This window comes from Talpa occidentalis, unplaced genomic scaffold (genome assembly GCF_014898055.3).
Source record: "Talpa occidentalis isolate TD23 unplaced genomic scaffold, MPIMG_talOcc4v2.1 talOcc4.357, whole genome shotgun sequence".
In the NCBI taxonomy this organism is placed as follows: Eukaryota; Metazoa; Chordata; class Mammalia; order Eulipotyphla; family Talpidae; genus Talpa; species Talpa occidentalis.
The window spans coordinates 1-20,422 of NW_023603818.1; the positions used below are offsets into that span (position 1 = coordinate 1).

A 20,422-nucleotide genomic window follows, 5' to 3' on the forward strand; every position below is an offset into this window, starting at 1 on the left:
AGTACACTGCTGAGGGGAGCAGCGAGCAGCAGGAGAGGTCTGCGCGCCATGTGGGACCCTCCTCCTGTGGCTGGGGTGTGGGACCCTCCTCCTGTGGCTGGGGTGTGGGACCCTCCTCCGGTGGCCGGGGAGCAGCCGAGGATCGAACCGGCACTGTCGAGGCTGCGGGCAGCTTCTCAACCCAGCGCTCAACCGCTGCGCCACCGGGGAGGCCCTCAAGACACTATCCTTAAGAGTCTGCAAGTAGGGGCCTCCCTGGTGGCCCAAGGGATTAAGTCTCAGCACTATGAAGCTATCTGCAGCCACTGCAGCACGAGTTCCGGCCAGGGAGCTAACCCACATGGTGCAGCAGACCTTTTCTGTCTTGCCTGCTGCTCCCTTCAGGTGTATTTCAGTCAGTCTGCCTATTTTCTTCCCCACTCTGTCTCTGGTGAATCCTCTCACCCTCCGCCCCTCTCCCGCATCTCTGGCCTGTACCCCAGCTCTTGTATGCATAAATAAATAAATCTTAAAAAAAAAAAAAGTCTGCAAGGAACCCAAGCTGAGGAAAACATATAAAGGAAAGGAAAGGCCTGGAGTAGCTTCTGTCTGGCACTGAAAACCAAAGAGGACAGATATAAGACCTTGAATTGGAGGGGAAAATAAAAATACAGTCATCTAAACAGACTAATATCTCAGAAAATAATCTGATCATACTGAGAAGAAATTGGAGATATATCCTCTTATCCAGTTATGTCACAAACCTACAGCGTGACTATAGGCAGGACCCTCATTGTCTCTGAGCTAAGTTTCCTTAGTTATGGATTCCATAATCTCTAAAACTGCCATGACCACTCATCTTCCTAGAGTACTTAAGAGTCTTCCTGGGATGGCAAGGTTTCTTTTCTATTCTGGTGTTCCTGGCCTTTCCAGTCACTATCATGTGACCTGATAGGATCCTTTTAAGAGCATCGCTGACATAATTTTACTGAGGCCTGTTGGTCTTACCTTTGAGGGCTTTTTGTAGCTGTGTGTAATCATCATGGTAAATATGAGTTAGCTCTGGGCTTGGCCTAAAGGTGCTCTCTGAGCATTCTCTCATTTAATCTGCATAGCTGCTTATTGAGTTGATCCTATTGTTTGCATTTTATGAAAGATGAACCAGTGGCTCCCAAAAGCCAGGTAGCTTTCCCATAGTCTCATGACCACACCACATGGTGTATGAGAGGCAGAGCTGATCTGATGCTAAAGCTGAGCCCTTAGCCCACCGGTGTGTCCCCTCAGTGGGGCAGAGGGAACCAGAGGCATATGTCCTTGGACAATATGTGACTGTTCTCACAGCCAGTCTGGGAAAACCCTCTCTGAAGAGACTCCCGGCTGGATTCTTGTGTCCCCCTGAATCCTAAAGAGTTGGAGAGAGTGTATTGAGAGGAACATAAGAACCCCTTGGGATGAGGGTCTCTGAGGGTAAGAGTACAAATTTCTCAGAGTTCTGCGATCACTGTCTGGACATAAGGCCCTTGCCTGCATACCTGTGCTCCAGAGGGCGGTCTTCCTTTCTCCAGTAGTTGGGGACCCATATGTGGCTAGCTGTGTTCATGTAAAGATGGTCCAAGAACACCTCAACCTGCTTCCTCCTTGGGTTTGGGGTGGGAAGTGTCTGGGTTTGTAACTAGTCCCTGGGCAGACAAGTGCCACTGTCACCATGCACTACCCTAAAGCAGGGACCCACATTTGGAACTCACCACCCTGTAAGAGAGGCCCAAAACATCTTGGAGCAGGGCAGCTAGAGTGAGACCAGTAAGCTCACCCTCAGTGGTTCTGTCACAATCAGCCCCTCCACTTCCCCCACAGAGTTTCTCCTCATTACTACCGCTCCCCTTCACCCCATGTGCTAAAAATTTGTCATGGAAAGAGGAGATCCTGAGACCTTTTGATCATTCAAAGATGCTTTCTATCCAGCTAGTGAATTTGTTGAGGAATATTACCCAAGACTTATCTACATCTTAACTTACACCTGCCTTTTGTTAGGCTTTTATTGACTCCAAAATCATGTTGGGCCTTTCTTCTTTATTTGTGTTTATTAAGACTCCCTAAGTGACACTGGACTAGGCACTATGAGAATATGGTAGAAATCCAAACCCATCCTTCATTTTACAGAGAGAAAGAGGAAAACCTGGAGATGCTAAGGAACTTGCCTAAGGTTACACAGCTACTTACTGGCAGTGGTGAGTTTGGAACTTGAGGTTCCTGCCTTTAAGGGGTTCCTGGCTTTGAGGTTCCTGTGCTTTCAACAGCATCTTGCACAATTTATGGTGTGGTTGGGGACATGGGAGTAGTGACAACTCTGAAACAACTACTGAATTCTTAGAGGGGGTGCAGAGTCCCCTTGTTGGTGATTTCTCACCCACAGTGGGCTTGCTGCCAGTATTTTCTTTTGAGACACTGGGGAATCCCATAATTTTAAAAAATGTTTTGGTGAGATTTTTATCTAGATTGTGCTTCTTCAGTGTGCGTGTGTGTTTGTGGGAAGTATTCTAGCATTTTTTTATCCTCAGACAATTTCACAAAGGTTGATTGGGGGTAGGGCTCTGTGTGTCCCTTGCGTAAGGCAGAAGAGAGTAGAAGCGGAGTATGGGGAAGAGGGAACTGTGCTTGAGTGGAAAGGGAACATTATGCCATCCCACTGACTGGGACACTGAGTGGGGAGGGAGAGGGAGGTCTGCCATGGTTGTCCATTGGTGGGGTGAGGTGAGGTCTCTGGGTAAAAGGAAAGAGGCTGGTAAACTGTTTTCTTAACCCAGAAGTGTACAAAATTAGTGTCTGTGTCATTCATTCAACAAAAAATAGTTAACAAGTAATATCTGAAAACACCTCTGTGTAAAAAGGCCCTGTGTCAGGTACTAGGAAGGAAGTGTTTTATAGCCAGGGATGTGTCTTGATTATATTCTTTTTTTCATTTGAAGATTTTATTTATTTATGCATACAAGAGCTGGGATGTAGACCAGAGGTGGAGGGGGGCCGGATGAGAGGATTCACCAGAGACAGAGTGGGGAGCAGAACAGGTGGATCTACTGAAATACACTGCTGAGGAGAGCAGTGGGTGAGACAAGAGACATCTGCCACACCATGTGGGTAGCTCCCTGGCTGGAGATCGAATTCATGCTGTAGTGGCTGCGGATTGCTTCATAGTGCTGAGACTTAACCCCTTGTGCCACCAGGAAAGCCCCTTGGTTTTATTCTTTCCTGTGTAGCAGAGTTAGATTTCTCAGGGTTTCATTGCCTGCCTGAAGGTTGCCACTCAACCTCAGAGACTCTGAAGTTGATGCCTGGCTGATTCTGTGCCTCCCAGTATCAGGTTTGGGGTGAAGGCTGCCCATCCACATTGCAGCCTAACCAAGGTCAGATTGGAGGGAGTGAGGTGCTGTGGGACTGGACCAGGCTCCCAAGGACATTTGCCTCCGAGCTTTTCTGAGAAGCTAGTGGACTGAGGGTAAGGAGTGGAGGATCATGGGTTTCCACTCCTCCCTGATGTACACCCAACATTTTATCAAGAAGGTGGATATAACTGGGTCCTTTACCAGGAAATGAAACCAGATTTGGACCTTATGAGAGATCAGAATAGACTCAAAATAGACTCATGAAGGGGACTTTCATGCAGGAAAGTACAGGCCTCAGAGGTTGCCCATCTTGGGTCAAGGACTCCCTGGAGCCACACGGTTAGGTGAGATAGGACTAGGAGGGGCAGAGTCCAGTTGGGTCACACTTCTAACTCCTATTTCTTTGGAACTATGAGTTGGGCAGATTTTATCTTGACTCTTTTGACCCTCTATGAGGCAACAGCTGGGGGTGGGAGAGAGAACAGCGAGCAGCAAGCATGCTTGTTCTTCATTTGGTCCATTTAGTAACTTCCTGTAACTTTTGAGCAAGGACAGGTGTAACCTATTATGCCCAGAGGTGTGCATTCTCTGACACATGCCTGTGGTCCCGAGGATGACTAGAAATGGATCCTCTCCCAGCGCCACCAAAAGAAAATTTATTGACCATGGGGACAGGGTGGAGGGGCTTTGTGTATGTAGCTTTTGCCAGGTCCTTTCCTTCATCTGACCAGTAAGTAACTTACTTTGTACCGGACACAGTGAAAGGCATCTGGGTTATATCTCCTTCATGCTTCACTCCTTCCACTTTGCAAGGTCCACATTTTGCTGGTAAAGATGCAGTACCACAGGGAGAAAACCAGACTTGGCCTCTGTCTCTGAGTGAGTGAAGCTGGTGTCAGTCTCTTGGCAAATTCAAATGTATTTGCTGGTCTTTCCCTCAAGTAATTCTAGGTTGCTTTCTAACTTATCACCCGCTAAAGGATGGGGGAGGAGGCTAGGAATCTTTCCAGGGAAAGGAACGGCATGGGCAAATGTTTTTTGGTTGAAGGAGAGCAAGGCCCCTTCAAAAGCCCCAGGGAACGCAGTGTGATAAGGAAGGAAAGGCAGGTTGAGTGAGCTCTTGCTGGGCCAGTGTATCACATTCACAACCCTGACTTCACCTAGGACAGCCCTTTCCTTCCTCAGAGATATGACTAGGCCTCGTCTCTGGAAAGCCCTCTCTGAGCACCTGGATACAGTCCAGTCCTCTATTAAATACCTTTTTCCACTTTCCCTCCAGACCCTCGTCTTGTCTCAGAGGGAGCCCTGACCTCAAGTGCTGGGACCAGAGCTTTTCAGCCTTCTGGGCCCTCTGACTGGATTGACTCTCCTGCCTGATGATCAAGCCTTAATTAACTTGGGACTCTTCCAGAAGGGTATGTTGGCAGGGAGTTGCCAGGCATGTGACCAGGGCCTGCTCTGTGCCCAGGGACCAGCCCTGCCCACAGGATCTCTGGGGGCTGTCAGACACAGTTTTGCAGGACAGCTAGCTGACAGGGAATGTGACAGGAATATGAACGTGCCATCAGTCCATGACCTCAGATCCTGGTCTCATGGCTACTGATCTTTTCAGTCAGGAACATTGTCATTACCCGAACTATGCCATCTCGGCTCTAAGACAATTCCAGAATCCCCACTCTCTGATCTCAGCTTTCTCCTTTCCAGAGTTTTCAAAATTCACAACTCCTACCAGCCTTTATCATAGAGTTCCCCAGGTATCATGAGTTCCCCTTTATCATAAGTTTATAAGTTCCCCTTTATCATAGTTTTCTGCCCCCTGCAACCTCTGCTGCCTCCCATTCCACCCTCACTTCCTTCTCCTGAAGGCCAGACCCTTTCTATCACATCTGCCACTCTTTTCCCCAAACCTTCCACACCTCCCCTCCACTGCCCTTCCTCTGCTAATGGCCAGGCTAGGTCACGTCAACTTCCTGCTGCCCTCATCTTCCCCACAGGATTGGATCTACCAGCCTCAAGCAGCCAGTGTTTGCCTTTCCTTTCCCCCTAGAAGAGTCCCAAGCCTTCCCCACTGCCCTTTATCTGTAAAGATATCTGGCAAAGAACCCCAAACTATTTCATTGAAAAATCAGAGGATGCAAGGAGACCTTCACTGGGGCAGTCATGGAAGAGTCCCCTCAGATTTCCCTGCCAGAGGGAACCTGCCTGGTGGGGGTTGAAGGCAGGGAGCTCAGAGGTCATCAGGTCCCTCTCCACCCTGCTGCAGCCAGTGGTGCTGTGAGTGCAGCAGAGTTGCAGTGGACAGGCCACTTCTGCCCCAGATCTGAGGCTTCACCTGCTCTCAGCCTGAAGGCATTTTCTGTCCACTCCTGCTCTTTCTCCCTGTGTCTTTCACAGGCGTTTCCCCCTGCCCCTCACATATCCTGTGCTTTTTACTCCATTTAGCATCTGCCCCCAGACCATCTGAACTGACACTGCCTTCCTGAGTGTCAGTGGCATAGCAGCCTGCCATGGGTCCACTCTTGTGTCTATCTTGCACGTCTTTTGGAGGGCACTTCTGCCAGCCCAAAGCTAATCCTTTCAGCTGGCCTTGGGTCTACCCCAGACCCCTGGTATCTATCATCCCATCTTCCCAACTTCCTTTTCTCTTTCGCCTTGAGCTTTACCTTACTGCCTACTCTTCCTTCATCCATTGTCACCAGTGCCACCAGTAAACCCCAACTTGCTAAATTCCTTGGGTATATGAATCTTTGCCGTAGTTGAGCTATGTAGAAAACACCCTCTCCTCCCTGAACCATTGTCCTTTCTTGTCAATTCTGTTGTTGGCCTCTCTTCCTCTCTCCTTCCCCAGTCTCCTCTTCCACGACCAGCCCTTAAATGCTGGTGTTCCATAGGGTTTGCGTGAGACCCTCCTCTCAATAAACTCCCTGCCTCCATGAAGGAGATTTCCAAATGCCAACTTGCTGGCAACTTCCAAAATTTCACTTTTCAATCAGTAATTTTCCTTGAAGTCCATATTCTGATAACCAACTGGTGAAGGAACTTATTGTCTTTCCACTTCAGTGCACTGTGTGTACTTCACACCCAGCAAGTCCCTAGATGAACTCATAGTTGCCCCCTGCACCCCCCTCCAACCCCAAGGCTGCTCCTCTAGGATCTCTAGCCTCCAGCTTGCCTGGGAAGCCCCCTTAGTCCTTCCCTTCAGGTCACCCAGCACTACCATTTCTACTCCACACTCCCTTCCCATCTGCCTGCCGCTCTCTGCCACTGAATGTAGTTAAGCAGTTCTTAACTACTTAAGTTCTTAACTACACTATCAATTCCATCTCTTAACCCAGTGTCTTGATTCTTACCCCATATGTCTCCATTAGTTCTCAAATTGATCTTTCTGAAGGACCTGGAATTCTGAACCAGGAAGACATCTATTGCTTCCCATTATACTTCATCATTATCAGACTTTCTCCATGTGCCAGTTAAAACCCTTCAGGATCTGGTCACCTTCCTTGACCTTTAAGGGTTACCCACATTGAATCATATGTAGCTTCCAACATGTCTTGCTCTCAGAATCATTGCATCTGCCTCCCTCTTCCTAAAGCACTCTTCCCCACACCCCCTTGGCTGATTCCTCATCCATCAAAGCTCAGATCAAGGGGTACAACCCCCAGGATCCTGAGTAGAGAGGTAATATTTGCAGTGTGTTCAGAAGAATGGCAGAGAATTTGTGAAACTGAATTTGAAGAAGAGTATTCTAGGGACAAGGAATGGCAGTTAAAAGGCATGGAGGTTTGGGAGAGAGGGATCTGTTAAAAGAACTGAACTTAGTTCTGCAGCTGGAGCAGAAGTTAAATGGGCAGGGCATGCTAGAGATGGATCTGGGAAGATGAGACCAGAAACAATGACTATTAGGCTCCGGGAAAACTGATTTCACCCAGCACGGAACAGGGTAGGACATAATGAGTGCTTTTGATGCCATGGAGAAGAGGGGCAGGAGTGGACAGTGCCTGGATATGGAAGGTCTGGAGAGGAAGTGATAGTGGTTCAATTAAGAGGTTGTGGGTGTGACTCCAAGCAGGCCAGGGGACAGAGTGAAGGTTGTGATGCCTGATGATGACGTGTGATGCAGTTTCTGGGTTGAAGATGAAGACCCTCACCAAGATGGCAGCCCTGGAGAGGAATAGATTTGAGAGCAAGAAAATGAATTCAGTTTTGCTTGTAAGACCTGAAAAGTGTACATTGGAAGGGGCTTTATGAGGGCACAATTGAAGGCAGAACTGTGGGGAAGGATCAGATATATGCTCAGATCCTACCAGCTGCTGAGAGCTGACTATTAAATATTCTGGAATTTTGTGACAGTAGTTAAACTTCAGTATCATTTAAACATTAAAATATATAAAGTTATAATTATATAGCTTTTATTAAAAGCAAAGATAAAAACTCAAAATTCATTATTTCCTAAGAATTTGACAATATTTTATTGCTTACGCTTTTAAGATTACTTGCAACTGTATGTTTGTGGAAATATTATATGGTGTTATGTTACTGTGCTTTTCTTCCCCCATTCTGCATTCAGTGACATCACTTCGGTAGCTTGAAATTGGCTGTGGCGTGAATATTTACACCATGGGCATTGGCAAACAACACAAATCAGGGCTTGATTTATTGTTTTCCTGATTGTCTAAGAAAATTATAGAGAAAATGTTGATTGTCCTGACTTGATTGTCTGAGAAAATTATAAAGAAAATGTTAATAACGAACATTAAACTTAAGTGTGTGTTGTGCATGTGACCAGTTACATTGTGGATGGTACAGAAATATTAAGCAAATATTCTTCAGCTTTCAAAAACTATTTCTGAGTCATTGCAGTTACTTATATCATTGACATATACGTGAAGTTCCAATGTATATCTTCATTAGTTCATTTTTTTTTTACTAGTTGGTGCAAACAAAAATATCAGTCAACATTCATGTTGGAACTACACTTATTTGCATAGCTATAGATTGGTTATGAATTCAACAGGTTAGTAAAAAAATTAGTGAAATCATTCCGTGAGGTTCAGTTGGCTATATGCAATTTATAATAAGAAGTGCTATATATTTTATTATTACCTATAAATTACTAAACACCCCTGTGTCAGTAAAATTTGCAGTAAACTCATATATGCATATCCACGACTACATTTTTTTTTCTTTAGAGGGGCCTCTTGTTAAACATGGACCAGCACACTAGTGACTTGACTCTTTGGAAGGCTTCCCAGAAGAGGGTGGGAATGATTGCTGGATAAAAGCTCCCATCAGTGGAGAGAGGAGGGGGGCAGGTAAGTTGAGCTCAGATGGAAGGATTAGCCTGAATGGGCACAGACAACAACTCCCCTCAACCCCCCCAGAAAGGATGTGGGAATGAAGAGAATCTGGGGCAGGAAGAAGCTTGTGCTCACCGTTTTCTCTGCCACATAGGGTGCAAGCTGTTTTCTGATGGCTAGAGACAGAGAAGTGAGGAACTAAGGAAGGTGAAGTTTTGGCCTAAGTAATCAGCCAGGGTCAAAGAGAAAAGACCTTCACAGATGAGGCTGACTCAGAAAGACAGGAGATGACAAGAACAGAATCATGAACAGGGCAGCAAATAGGTGGAGTGTCAGCCAGGTTCCAGCCCTGGGCCAAGCCCTGTGGTTGAATTGCTTTTTTAATCTCCCAGGATAATCCTAGGAGGAAACAGAGGTTAAGTCCTTTCTCCACAGTGCACAGCTGGTAGGCAGGTGAGTCAGATGTGCACTCAGGCAGCCTGGCTCTGTTGACAAGGCATGGGCCCGCATAGCACACCTTTTTCCTAAGCAGAGCCCCTCAGACTATCTAGTTGGCATTGCCCCAGGCTAGAGAGGCAAGGCAGGTGTGGCATCAGGACTGGCAAATTCCCACACACATCTGGCCCCAGTCTGGTGGTTGCTGAAGCTAATGATAATGAATCAGGGATTATATTTTTTAAAAATCTTAGTTATCTAAAACTTGTATTTTTTAAAATTAGAGTATGTGACAGATTGGAATTCACAGAATAGAACATTTGAGAAGCACTAAGCCACCCTTCTAATCACATTGTTCCCCTGCTGGCAACTCTTTTTGATCCCTAGTGACGACAGCAGAGGTATTCTAATGGTTGGTTGGCACTAACTCGTAGAAGAGGGATTTAATTTGGTATCATTACCAGCATTAAAAAAGAAGAAAGAAAAAAAAGAAGTCAAATAGAAAACATCAGTGTATATCACAGGTATAAATATATTCTCTTGGATCTATTTGTGTACATATATATATGCATATATGTAGGACTTAATGGGACAGGGTAAAAGGTGAGCTGGGTTCAGAGACTATCTAGGTGATGGGTAAAAATTGATCAAAGGCCCCAAAAGACCAGGACTTTCTCTCCTGGATTGTGCCAGTGCTCATCTCAGTGATGACCTGGGCCTGGCCTCTGGGAGACTGCAGGTGGAATGGAGGAACAATGTCCCCATGGGGGGATCTTAGAGGAGGAGTCCCTAAGTCTGCTGGGAAATCAGGTAGACTGCCCAGAGATGATAGCACTTTAACTGACTTCTGAGGGGGAGAATTGGTGTTTACCAGGAGAACAGGGCTGTGGGGAGGGTTTGCATGGCCAAGTGAGTGGTTTCTGAAAAGGCATGAGAAAGCCCATCATGTCTGGGGAACTGTGAGCCATTTATTACAGGAGTAGCATGAACTGGGGGATGGGGTGGGGGTGCCCTCATGCACTGTGTTGAGAGACAGAACTTTATTTGGGCATGAAGAGCGATGGAGGAATTTTGAGCAGAAGAATGACTCTAGCAGTTCTGAGGAGAGTGGATTAAGGGGAGGAGGCAAGAAGTGGTGAGACCTGCAGGACAACTATTGCAACAGTTGGTCCTGAAGTAGGGCAGTGAGAGAGGCTCAGGAGGAGGAACCCTAGAACATGCCACCCACCAATCTTCGGAAAGGCAGTGAGAATAGGCAGGGGTGACTGGGGATGGCTCGATGGCAATGGTTTTGCCCATGTCATTGACACGGGAGACAAAATGAGTGTGGGGAGAGGATCACGTGTTTATTCTTGAAAGTGGCACTTGTAGGTGGATGTGGCAGTGGGCCACGGAGCAGAGGAGAGGTTAGGCCAGGAACACAGACCTGGGGGTCACTGACCTGGGTTGAGTGTGGAATGAGAGGGAAAGGGCTGTTCAGGGAACTTCCAGGAGAAGGGATCCTAAAAGACCAAGAGGAGGGGTGTCTGAGGTACAAGTTCCAGAAATTTGGGTTACAGGAACTGATTGGTCAAAGAAAACATAGTAAGAAAAGCCACCATGGGCCTACCCGGTGGCTCAGCGGTTGAGCGCTGGGCTGTGAAGCTGCCCGCAGCCTCTGCAGTGCCGGTTCGATCCCCAGCTGCTCCCCGGCCACCAGAGGAGGGTCCCACATGGCGCGCAGACCTCTCCTGCCGCCCGCTGCTCCCCTCAGCAGTGTACTTTGTCATTCTGCCTGTTCTGCTCTCCGCTCTGGCTCTGGTGAATTCTCTCACCCTCCCGCGCTTCTGACTGTACCTAGTGCTTGTATAAATAAATAAATCTTCAAAAAAAAAAAAAAGAAAAGCCACCATGCCAATGGTTCAGAAAATGAAATTCCCTGAAGGGTTCCTGGGATGACGCCCTTGGCAAGGGTACAGTGGAGGGTGGTGGGAACAGGAGCCAGTGGCTTTGGCAGTGAGTAGAGGTGACACAGTGAGGCAGAGAGGAAGCAGGGTGCACCCACCATATGGCACCTTTGTGTGAGTTAGATAGGTGCGCCCCTTCTTCCAGGCATGCTAGCTTGACAAGTGCGTATGGGCTGGATTTTAGCTCTCACGTGTTCCCAGTAGGGCATCACGTGCCATAGCTTTTCTAGAAACTGACTGGGAAGGAAGTAAAGAAATTATGGTTGACCAAGGGGGATGCAGGACTATGCTAGGGGATTATTCTTTATGTTGTGAAAGGCTCGTGCCTGTGGACTTGCATGAGAAGGAAACCCAGACTGGGACAAGGTACAGGACAGGAAGACTAACAAGAGGCTAGTGGGAGCTCAGGCCAGAAGGCCCCACCACCCTCAGCCCTTGTGCCAAGAGCACGGGTAAGAGTGGTGAGATCCCCGCTCCTTGGACTCTGTGTTGAGGGGAGCCTTGGTTTTTTTTTTTTAAAGATTTATTTATGTATGCATACAAGGGCTGGGGTGGAGGCTAGAGGTGCAAGAGGATGAGAGGACTCGCCAGAGACAGAGTGAGGAGCAGAACAGGCAGATCCACTGAAATACACTGCTGAGGGGAGCAGCGGGTGAGACAGGAGAGGTCTGCCGCGCCATGTGGGTTAGCTCCCCTGGCCAAGGATCAAACTCATGCAGCAGTGGCTGTGGATAGCCACCAGGGAGGCCCGAGGGGAGCCTTGTATGTGGCGTGTTGCGGAAGAGAGTTAGGCAGGAACACTGAGACCCAGCCCAGGCTGCCTATCCCTGGTGACCAGCGTGCCAGGTGACACACAGACTCCCCAGGGAGCAGACTTAGAACTTGGGCAGGCCAAGCTGGTGAGCATTTGTTTACTTACTATTTTACTTTTCAGCGTGGAAAAATTTCAAACACGCCCAAAAGTAGTGGATACCTCAAATGCACCCTTTTTAAAAATTATGTATTTAATCATATATTTATTTAGTAGAACTGGGGTGTAGGCCAGAGGTGCAAGGGGTGAGCGGATTCACCGGAGACAGAGTGGGGAGCAGAGCAGGTGGATTTACTGAAATACACTGCCAAGGGGAGAGCAAGCGAGATAGGAGAGGTCTGCTGCACCATATGTGGGTCAGCTCCCTGGCCAGCTGTAGCACTGATAGTGCTGAGACTTAACCCCTAGACCACCAGGGAAAAGCACCCTCTTGCACCTATCATTTAGCTTTACCAATTACTCTTATTGTCAGTCTTATTTAAAGTATGTAAGGGCAGGAAGACAACAGGGCAGGTTTTCTGATCCAGCAGACCGGGTAAAGGAGGAGTTAGAGTCCTCAGTGGCTTTTGCAGGTCTTTATTTAGATTACTAGGCACATGGCAGGCAGGGGTGCTGGGGGGCCGGGAGGCTGGCAGTCCTCCCAGCCCCCAGCAAATCCTCACTCCGTCTGGGCTCTCTGGAGTTCTCTCTGCTTCCGTTCGTTCTTGGCTTCTGCTGGCGTCCCTGTGATGCCGCCCTTAAAAGCCGAGTCTTAGCCCAGGTGAATCCCATCTACCTAGGCCCACACCCTACTCCAGGTGCCCGCCATCAGGCATGCATTCAGGACAAGGATCCATCATCTATCCTGATGGCGGGAGGGCAGAAAAGCCTGATACTTTACTTACCCTACAATGTACTTCCCCCTTTATGTACCCTTATAAAAACTTTAAAAATTATAATAAACTTACTTTTTCAGAGCAATTTTAGGTTCACAGCAAAATTGAGCAGTAGGTATAAAGACTCCCAATTTACCCCTCATTAAAAGTTTTATTTGGTAATAATTTTAAGCTCACAGAAAAATGCAAGAACAAGTTGCTTTATTTTTAAATACTGTTTTCTTACTAGAGAATATATTCCCAGAATACATGTATATATAATATATCTGGAAGAAAAGATCATTCATGATTCTACCACTCAATACAAGTATTCTCATTGTGTATTTCCCTACAGACTTTTCTTCTGTACTTACCTGCATGTTTTGATTTGGACTCCTTTATCCAGAAACTAACTCCAATCCCCAAAGCTTTCTTGTCTGGTGTGTCCACATGTAGGGTAAAGAAAATATCAGGCTTTTCTGCCCTTCCGCCATCAGGATAGATGATGGATCCTTGTCCTGAATGCATGCCTGATGGCGGGCACCTGGAGTAGGGTGTGGGCATAGGTAGATGGGATTCAGCTGAGCTAAGACTGTGATTTTTTAAGGGCGGTGTCACGGGGACGCCAGCAGCAGCAGCAGAAGCCGAGAAGCAGCAGAACGAACGAACGCCAGAGAGCCCAGAGAGAGTAAAGACTTGCTGGGAGCTGGGAGGCTGGCAGGCCTTCCAGCCCCCCAACCAGCACCCCTGCCTGCCATATGCCTGGTGAACCCCAATAAAAGACCTGCAAAAACCCACTAAGGACTCTGACTCCTCCTTTACCCGGTCTGCATGGGATCAGAGAACCTGCACTGTGGTCCAGTCCTGCCTTTACACCACATGAGCTGCCTCAGTCCCGGGGTCCTCACCTCCCAAATCCTGTGGTAGTATCTGCTGGAGAGCACCAACGCTTAAAGGATGGTCTCATCCCATTTTCAGTATTGATGCTGAATATTCCTTCCATTTCTGTTTTTCTGGTGTAATCTTGGTTGATTTCCCAGTGTACTGAGTCACCATCTTCCCCACCTCCTGAACTCATCTTTCTGGATTTGGGGCATCTGTGTCTGAGTCTATGCCCCCACTCACCTGAGAACTTTGTGAGGGCAGGACTCAGATCTGATTCATCTGTCAACATGAGGTGCAGTTGACCTCAAGAAATATGTGTGGAATTGAATCAACCCACTCCTTTGACATCAGCTCTCTCCATCTCTGCTGCAGACTCTTAGGGTGCCTTACACTTATTTACTGCCACTCATGGTGTCTGGCACATAGTATGTGCTCAGTAAGTGTCTGCTGCTGCTGCTGCTACAGTCACCTGGAGATTGCCATGTATGTTAGGGTGCCGGTGTATTTTCCTTCTTCCCTCTTCCCTTTTCTGCCTCCCCTCACTTCTTGATCGTAAAGAAGAGAGGTCATTTTGACTGCCAGCGGGAAAGTTAGGAGCAAAGCTAAGTTGGCACTGAATTCAAAAGAAGCAGTTCCCTGCACTGAGGCTATTTTATGTGTTTGCATTGCTCACAATCCCAGTTATCATCAGCAGCAATTAAAACTATTTCAGGATCAGTTCAAAGCTGCCTTTGAGGTATTTTAAGTTGGACAGAAATCTTCCATGTGTAATTTCCTAGTGTCATTAGAAGTCTACTGGTCTTTGGAGAATACCCAGTCTGTCTATGTTGATTGCCTGAAGATTTCATAGATTGCAGGAGTATTTGTCACTACTCCTGGGGTTAATGTCCCAGGAACTATTTGGACGCTCTTACAGGTCCCATTCCCTTCCTTTTACGTGAAGGGGACATGGAGATGGGAGAGGAAGGGGGGTTCTGCTAGGGTCTTCCCTTAGAGCCAGTGCCTCTGGTCAGACAAACTGCTGGTCTTCTGTGACCCAGAGGGAGGGTGGTAGGATCCAGGCAGAAAGGGATAAAGGGCTCGCTCTAGGGTGGAGGCGTAGGAATTAGGAAGAAGGCGCAAACCCAATTTGGAGGGCAGGGCTGTAAAGAGGGGACTCAGGAGAACTTCAGAACACCTTGAGTAACATTCCTACTTGATTGAAAGATAGAAAGAAGCAATTTGAACTTCTAGGGAATTAGTCAGCAACTCTTGGTTAGCCCTGGCCCTGACCCCGGGCCTGAAGAGCCAGTCATGGCATTGGGGCCTGAGATCACAGTTTCCCAAACACCTCCAGGTCCTCCAGGGCCAAGCATCTGCTGATAGGCTGAACTGGGTGGCTTCCATGTGCAAGAGTCTAAATGGGGATGGTAAAAGACTGCAGAGCAAACCAAATGGGAAGAAGAGACTGGAATAGTGTAGAGCAGGGGCAGCAGCGCTTTGTCCCTCAGTGGCACGCTGGCCTGTGCAGTGTGGGCTGTGGCAGGGACTAAGAAGGGAAACTATGAAGGAAAAACTTCCCTCCCAAGTGCCTTTGGCTGTGGCTGACTGGTGCGGGCTGGGTAGTTGCTGCTCGGGAACAGTGGTGCTGGTAGTCTAGGGGTTTGTGATTTGGGTAAAAGGAATCTGTTGGTGCTTTTGGTTTCCCCAAAAGCCTTGTGTAGGGTAAGGAAAAATGTCAGGCTTTTCTGCCCTCCCGCCATCAGGATAGATGATGGATCCTTGCGGTCCTGAATGCATGCCTGATGGCGGGCACCTGGAGTAGGGTGTGGGCATAGGTAGATGGGATTCACCTGGGCTGAGACTGGGCTTTTAAGGACGGCGCCATGGGGACGCCAGCAGAAGCCAAGAACGAACAGAAGCCGAGAGCAAAGAAGCAGAGAGAATGCCGGAGAGCCGAGAAAGAGTGAAGACTTGCTGAGGACTGGGAGGCCTGCCAGCCTCCCGGCCCCCCAGCACCCTTGCCTGCTGTGTACCGGGTAAATCCCAATAAAAGCCTGCAAAAAACCACTGAGGACTCTGACTCCTCCTTTACCCAGTCTGCATGGGATCAGAAAACCTGCACTGTGTCCTGTTCCTGCCCTTACAGGTAGATAAATGATATCAGGCTTTTCTGCCCTCCTGCCATTAGGATTGATGATGGATCTGCAGTCCTGAATGCATGCCTGATGGCGGGCACCTGAATAGGGTGCGGGCATATGTAGATGGGTACATCTGGGCTGAGAGACTGAGCTTATAAGGGCGGTATCATGGGGATGCCAGGAAGAGCAGAGAGCAGAAGAGAACCATGAGAGAAGCAGAGAACAAGGCCACAAGAGAATGCCAGTGAGCCCAGAGTGAAGACTTGGTGGGGTCTGGGAGGCCTCCCAGCCCCCCAGTACCTCTGTGTAGGGTAAGGAAAATGTCAGGCTTTTGTGCCCTCCCGCCATCAGGATAGATGATGGATCCTTGCGGTCGGTCCTGAATGCATGTCTGATGGCGGGCACCTGGAGTAGGGTGTGGGCATAGGTAGATGGGATTCACCTGGGCTGAGACTGGACTTTTAAGGGCGGCGTCACGGGGACACCAGGAGAAGCAGAAAGAGAAGCCGAGAAAGAAGCAGCATAAGCCGAGAGAGAAGCAGAGAAGGCCGGAGAACCCAGATAGAGTGAAGACTTACTGGGGCTGGGAGGCCTGCCAGCCTCCCGGCTCCCCAGCACCCTTGCCTGCTGTGTACCGGGTAAATCCCAATAGAAGACCTGCAAAAACCACTGAGGACTCTCTAGGACTCCTTCTTTACCCGGTCTGCTGGATCATAGAAAACCTGCACTGTGTCCTGTCCTGCCCCTACACATTGCTTAGGTCAGAGCTCACCCAGACTCCCTTGGGTCCTGATCTGAATCTGCAGCTAGATTTTTGTGCAGAATTCACTTCTTTGGCCCTCTTTTTAGCTTGAAGACCTGCCATCATAACTCACTGAATCAGAGCTAGATGCAGTTGTGGCCCCTGCTCCTCAGAACTGCACCATCAACCTCACAAATTCACCCCAACCCTGGGTCCAGGGCCTCAGGTAAGGCCAGGACTGGAGTTGTGCAGGAGTCACACAGGCAAGCAGGCTCTTATTCCTGGTGGCCAATGCCCAGAGGTGGGAGATTAGAGGGTGTCATGTCCGTGGCCCTGTAATGTGTGTGGGGGGGTTGGTGCAGAAGGCAGGGTGACCCACTTTGAAAGCAGTGTGGTTATGACTAGGGTTGCTTCAAGAGGTCAGCCTGCACATACACATTCGTCTTAAATTCTTCAAAACGGGGCTGTTAAACAGCTGTATCCTGTTTTCATTAGCTTGTAAGCCATGGTGATAGGGATCTGCCTAGTTCTCTGAGGCAACAAATGTGCCCAGAGGCTAATAAACAGCAGGTGCCTCCAATAAATGATTTTAATACTTCATGTAAATGTGTGCGCAAATAAATGTGTGAAATGAAAGGTGGGAACTGAATTCCTTATGCAGATTACCCTATTTCTCAGCCATTTTGCACTGAGAACTCTAGTGTGACCGTGTGTGGTGTGTTTTACATGTGCAGGTTGAGCGTGTTTCCATCAGGTTGGATTTACAGGGCCTGTGCATCAGGAAAGCATGGCCCCCCTTGTTCAAGATGGTTAAGGAATTTTTATTTTATTTTTTATTTAAATTTTATTTTTTATATTCCCCATATAATTACAACCCCCTTATTGCAGCACTGTTTACAATAGCTAAGCTTTGGAAACAGCCCAAATGCCCAAAAATAGATGACTGGATCAAGAAGATGTGGTCCATATACACCATGGAATATTACTCAGCATTCAAAAAAGATAAACACATGCAATTTGGTTAAGGAATTTAAGACATCGATAGCTGAGTGTCAGATCAGGCTTGGGTCCTGACTACAGAGCCCATGAGGCCGAAAGTGCACCTCCTGACTTCATTTTTCGTTTTCGCTGCCTTGAAATCCCCCTTTGCTTTCTCCCCAGGTCAGCTTTACCTTGGGAATGAGGGAGCTAGCGAGGCAGTCTGGGGGGAAGTGGCAGCACCTGGCTTCTTTCCACTTTTGTTGACCCTCCTATGTTTCAGTCTGGGCCTCATCGACGATACCAAAATTCATAAGCTTTCTACTCTTTGGTCACAGTGATTTCCTGAGAATGCTCAGATACTCTCCCATTCCCTATCTCCCCTTCCTCCCAGGAGTGAAAGTCACTTCTCTGGGCACCTTTGGTGCTCTCCCCAGACATCTTCAGGCAGCAGAAACACTAAAGAGAAGGAGGTCCATGGTTTCTAGGTGCAGCCTCACTGCTCACTGCGGGTTTCAGTGCTCAAGGGGCTTGGGGAGAAGGATGGGTGTGGGTAAGGAAGTAACAAAGGGAAGCAGGGAGCTGGGTCTACATTGGGCTGGCAGAGTTCATAACCCTGAAATCTCAATGATGGGGTGTGGAGGGTAGGAAGGCCCTATTCCTTCCTGTTGTCCTGATTTGCCCACTGTGAGCACACTCAGGAGTTGCTAATGGGTAATAATGAGGGTGTTCCTGCCCCAGTACCAATACGGGTCAATAATTAGCCATGATTTCCTAGGTTCTGGGAGGAGGCAGTGGCCTGCCCCAGCTGGTTTCACTCATCAGTGCACCATTGACATAGTTATTCCCAGGTCCTTGAGTGGTCAAGGGACAGGAATCTCCCAAGGATTAAAGGAACTTGGGATCTTACTTCACCACGTTCCTGATCCAAGCCAGAGACCAGTCCCTAAACTCAGCCCCCTCTACTTATCCTAGAGCCTACAAGCCCCCTGTGTGCTTCTGTCTTGGGGGCTCAAGAGGGACAGATAACTTCTCCCTGAGCAGGCTTACCTGCCTCAGAGTAAAGGACCCAGAAATATAGAGGCTATGAGGGAGTATGAGGCAAGGAAGGCTAGATCTAGAGATGATCTAGGGCCAAATTGGGTGGGTGGGGTGGAGATAGCTAAAAACTTAATCACCTACCATGAAACTTTGCCTGCCCCAGAGATAGGGACCAACACCCCTGTACAGCAGTTGTGATGATAAACTAGCTTTCCAGAAAAAAAAAAATGCCGATTTAGAATTTGCTATTTTTTGTGGTATGAGTACTCCCATGAAGTCTGATTTCTAGCTACTTGTTGGTTTAAAAACTGACCCAGAAAATTCTTGAATGTTTAACAGTCTGCTCTGCCTCATGACCCATTAGATAACTGACCCCATCAGAGGTCCTCAACAGCACAAACCCCAGGGCCTGGCTGCCCACCTCCTGAGCCCAGCACCCCACTCCCTGCATTTCTTCGCAAAATTCCCTTATCCTTGCACTAGTCCGCATGCGGGTCAAAAACAAGACATTTAGGTGTTGTCTTTGTACTTTAGAGTTTTGGAGTAAAATGGGTCCTCTACCTTCCAGGTTGTCATGATGCTCCTTGAGATGATGGCTGTGAAATGACTCCAAAGTGAACCTCAAGCCCAATCAAGTGATGTGCCATGGTCTAAGTCTCAGGAGCCACCTATTTGTAGCCCAGGAAAGTGGGGACATGTGACCTAGTGTCCATCATGATGCTCGGAAGGCCCATTCTGGGGCATCTAGCAGTCTGAGTTCGTTGGTTGACTAGTCGTGCCGCCTCTGATGTCCCTCAGTCACATGCCAGCCTCCTCACTCATGCGTACTTTCAAGCGACCAGGTGTGTAGAATGATGAATACCAGGGAGCCAGAAAGCCACTAGGTCAGGCCAACACCCATCCCCAGGGATGGAGTCTATTCAAAAAAGTCCACTTAGAGAAGGGGCTTCCTGGTTTTGAGGGTGGCAGGGCCATGTTTCTAGGTGCATGTGTTTCATTGTGCAATCTTCTCAGAGACTTGCCCCCTTGAGCACTTTTTAGTGACTCCATTTCCTTCCTCAGAGCTCCTGGAATGGCACATGGCCCCTCCTTAGCCAGGCAGCTGTGATGAGAGGTGTTGACCCAGCTGCCTCTCTGCTGGCTCACTGTGTCAGGTGGAAGGGGCTGGGACAGCTCTGGGACTGAGGGTCTCTCTGTATAGCTGGGGAACCTGGGACCTTCCAGAAGCAGGACTAGGGCCAGGACACCTTTGGGACGTAGCCAGACCCTGGGTGATGAATGGTACAGGGATGCAGCGAGGGACAGGCTCTGGGCCAGGAAAAACAGCCCAGAGCCACAGGTGTGCCACCGGTTCTAGCTCCTCTCCCATCCTAATCCCTGTTGTTTGGTGACAGCATTCTCTCAGGCCTGAGCCTAGCAGAGAGCACCTGCTGAGTCCCAAAGAACATTTCTATGAAGGTAGGAGATGGTCACACATCTCTCACTGTGGTTCACCGCAGGACAGACTTGTGAACAAAGTGGCATAGCACACGCAACACATGTCCAACTGGGAGTGGGCATGCAGGCGTGCAAGGAGCAGGGTACAGGGTTCCTTTGAGGGGGCAGCTAGAATAGGGTCATAAAGTGGGTTCCCTCAACAGCCCCTATCTCCCTACACAGGTTCAGGTCAGGCTTCAGCCTGAGGACCTAAGGTTCTGCCTCTGGGCATCCAGGGAGCGAACCTGCATCCCCCAGCTGAGGACCTGTAGGGGGCAGGACAGGGCACAAGGCAGGTTTTCTGATCCCATGCAGATCGGGTAAAGGAGGAGTCAGAGTCCTCAGTAGTTTTGCAGGTTTTTTATTTGGGGTTCACCAGGCATATGGCAGGCAGGGGTGCTGGCTGGGGGGCTGGGAGGCTGGCAGGCCTCCCAGCCCCCAGCAAGTCCTCACTCTATCTGGGCTCTCTAGCGTTCGT

General features: G+C 48.5%; 1 long non-coding RNA gene across 3 annotated transcripts; it reads left to right on the plus strand.

Annotated features, from left to right (window-relative positions):
- Positions 1–2,146: 2,146 nt before the first annotated feature.
- LOC119256649 (uncharacterized) lies at positions 2,147–20,204 on the plus strand. Of its 3 annotated transcripts, none has more exons than XR_008553706.1 (5): positions 2,147–2,207; positions 8,549–8,671; positions 9,479–9,615; positions 19,037–19,310; positions 20,128–20,204. It is a non-coding gene; the product is annotated as an uncharacterized LOC119256649 (long non-coding RNA). The 3 variants fall into 3 exon arrangements; XR_008553707.1 differs by lacking the exon at positions 2,147–2,207 and adding an exon at positions 4,642–4,774; XR_005127851.2 differs by lacking the exons at positions 19,037–19,310; positions 20,128–20,204 and adding an exon at positions 13,310–13,435.
- Positions 20,205–20,422: the final 218 nt, after the last annotated feature.